General features: G+C 48.7%; 1 protein-coding gene across 1 annotated transcript in view; it reads left to right on the forward strand.

Moving 5' to 3' along the window:
* Positions 1-3,475, forward strand: part of LOC106810539 (lateral signaling target protein 2 homolog) — a 51,321-nt gene that overhangs the window by 28,117 nt on the left and 19,729 nt on the right. The gene's annotated exons all lie outside the window — the stretch shown is intronic.

A 3,475-nucleotide genomic window follows, 5' to 3' on the forward strand; every position in this document is an offset into this window, starting at 1 on the left:
ATCAAACATGTTTGATCGCTGCGAATTTCGGTGCGGATGAAATTTGCCCGCGCTTGAGCGGACACACCATGCTCATTTCGCTGCGATTTTACAATCGCTGCAGACGTGCGAATAAATTCGCTTTACGTTAACAAAGTTGTTGTTAGTTAAATTTATCCGTTTTGTTGAGTATGATAGAGAGACTTTATTACTAAAAGTAATCCTTTTTGGATAATACTATCACTTTGTATCGACACGATGTTAGTTTGGGATAGACTTTGGTATGATTTTCGTGACACAGACACATAGTTTCGGTTTAGGTGGAACTGCGGTGATATACCAGTGAAAATGGATAAGGAGGTGACACGTGATAGTTCAATAAATGTTTCTGTGATGTGGTAGATTTTATAACTTAGTAGATTAGTTATTTATATAGTTATATAGTTATTAGTTGTTTTTATTGTGGTTATTGGTTTAGTTTAGAGCATTTATGATGCAGTGCTTTTCTTCCGTTTAAAATTGTTCTGATGCACCCAGACCAAAAGCCCCAGCATGTCTCTGAAGGCCCTCTGAAGAAACTATTGTGCAGAGATCTAATCACTGCACACAGGAGCATGCCGCCTGGACGATATAGACCCATTACCCAAGCAGCATCTCTGCAGACATTGTCCAAAAGGATACCTTCTGTATTAGTGCGAGGGTGTTCTTTTCCCCCCGAGACATTCCCGAATGAAGTGTGCGCGCGCGCATGTGTGTGTGTGTGTCGTGCCACTTCCTATACGTAATAACATCTTACGCGGTGCCTAAGCAGTCGAGGGATTACCGTAGTCCCTATCTCTCGTTTGAATGTTGGCGGATGTGGAAGGCAAGTCGGTTATAATGTCCGCGGCATTGTGAGCGGAATGTGATTTACGTGTGGGCGCGCGCGAGGGGTCCCCCCCCCCTTGTCTATCCCGCACGCACGCGCGTCGGAACGACCGAACGAGCCATCCAGAGATTATCGACTCTCAGTGAGGAGTATTGTCTACCGTCGGTTCAGCGCGTCGGTACAGCCACCGAATATCCATCACACTAATTCGTGCGCGTCTGCGTAGTACACGCGCGAAAAAATGGGAGCCGACCCGGTGTCGGAAACGCCGTCGTCGTCGGTGACCATCCTCGGGGGACGGCGGCCACGGTCGTAAAAACGCTTCCAGCCTAGTATCGCTAATTGTATTTGTTCATCAGGCGATCGGAGATGAAAAACGGGGCCTCGGTAATCGCCCCCGTCGCGCGCACGACACGTGGCAGCCTATGCGAGTTGTTAGGTTCGCGTTAAGTTATGTTAAGTCAAGCGTTAAGTAAAAAGCGTTAATTCGTGTTTAAGACGCGCTGCGGTCACGCTACGCGAGCACTGAAGGAAGCCGCTGCTTCTGCAGCTTTCGCGGGAACCCCGGTCTCACGTTTATGGTTTCTCTTGGCTTTGTCTTGCAGGGCGCTGACGCTGAACCTTCTCACCCAGGAGCAGACGGACGATTACGACCCAGCTCTGATGTTCACCATCCCTCGGCTAGCTATCGTCTGGTACGTGTTTTTACCCCCTGCTCCCCGCGATTAGTCGTTCGATTCTCGAGGAGTTGAACTATGAACGAGTGTTTCACTCTAGCATGTCGGTGAACTGCGCGTGATGACTGGGATGTTCACCATCCTTCTGCTAGCCATCGTCTGGTAGGTGTTTTTACCCTCGACCCATCATTTGATTCTCGAGGAGTAGTGTGCGAAGAACTCGAACTATGCGCGAGAGTTTCTCTGTAGCATGTCGGTGACCGGTGCAGTATGACAGTGTTCGCTATCCCTCGTGATCGGCTTGCGATTGTCTGAATCTACTTTTAGTCCTCCCCCCCCCCGACCCATCATTCGATTCTCGATAAGTTTAACCATGCTCGTAAATTTCTCTCTAGCGTGTTAGTGAACGGTGCGTGATGACTGGGCTGTTCGCATTCCCTGAGCGACAGCTCTTCTCATTTCCTGCGGCCGTTCCAGTTTACTAGTTCCCGGAACCGCGGATCGGGATTTTAATCCGTGTTTATATGTTCATTTCACGGAGGCTGAGTGTACGATCCTCCTGGTTTGTGTCGATGCGCTCTGCGTTGCACCCATCGCATTCTCTACGTGTTGCCGACGTTATGTGTTTCGGGGAACTGTGATCGCCGGATTTTAATCCGCATATGCTAATTTGCGAACGGCGCCAGAGTTGCTGTAAAGTGCATGCGCGCGCGTTTGATAACTAATTTAAACGACCGTCAAGTTGGTTTGGCTGTTCCCAATTTGCGTGCGAAGTGTTGGTACAGAATGTGCGCCTGTACGTTGTTCTTTTTGACGCGGGTAGTGTTGTTAGCTTCATCTCCTACATGATCTACACGCGCTGTGTTTGTCCATCATACACGTTTTCTATGTGTGTGTATCTCGTATGCGTACCCGTGTCACTCGCCTGCTAGGTATCCAGCTGTTTTTTTTTTACCTCCGCCAGGGGCTTGGCGGAGGTTATGTTTTCAAGGGTAACAGAATTTATACAGTCGAGGTTAGATGTAGGTACGAAATCATCCGATGTGTGGTGAGAGGGTAACAGAGTTTACACAGTCGAGGTTATATGTATGCATACAATCATCCGAGGTGTGGTGAGTGAGTGACCCACGTTTTACAGCCGATGTTAGATGTAGGTAGGGAAGGGTCGAGCTGTGGCCGACTGTCTGCTAGCTAGGTGTTGTAAAAATATCTGCATCGGGCTGTGCACGTGTACGTTGCTAAAGATAAGAGGAAGGGTCGTCAAAGCAGCTCACGGATCCATATACGACCGTATCAGATGCGACCGCTCACTGCAGTACGTACTCACCTTACACAGGCTGTCAAACGATCGCTATCACGCTGCGAACAAAAACATTCAACCTTCTCGGGGAAATTTCTTCCTTCTGGTAATTGCAAGATCGTACGTTCGAATACACGTGCCTAGCCCCAGAACGCTGTTCTGTAAGAGAGGAGTGGTGGGGGGAGGGTGATCTGTGGATCAATGTCAGTGCATCATCAGGCATTGCTGACACAGTAGGGGGGGTATACGTAGGTTGGGTGGTAGCTGTGTATGCGATGCCCGCAGGTGTGGTTACTTTATGATGTTGTTACGTCATGTATTATCGTTATTGTGTTATGGTTATTAATTACGTTATGTATTAATTACATTACATATTATTACACACGCCCACGCACGCACGCACGCACGCACGCACGCACGCACGCACGCACGCACGCACACACACATTAGGCGGTATAGGTGAGCTAAGTAGGTGTAGAGGCGGTCAGAGAGAGAAAGATCGGGGAGATAGATTGATAGATAGATAGAGACAGGGCGAGAGAAAGCAAGAATGAGAGAGAGAGGGGGAGATACATAGATAGAGAGAGAGAGAGAGAGAGAGAGAGAGAGAGAGAGATAGAGAGAGAGAGAGAGAGAGTAGGGGGGGAGAGA

The sequence above is a fragment of the Priapulus caudatus genome, unplaced genomic scaffold, assembly GCF_000485595.1.
Source record: "Priapulus caudatus unplaced genomic scaffold, Priapulus_caudatus-5.0.1 Scaffold450, whole genome shotgun sequence".
Classification (NCBI taxonomy): Eukaryota; Metazoa; Priapulida; class Priapulimorpha; order Priapulimorphida; family Priapulidae; genus Priapulus; species Priapulus caudatus.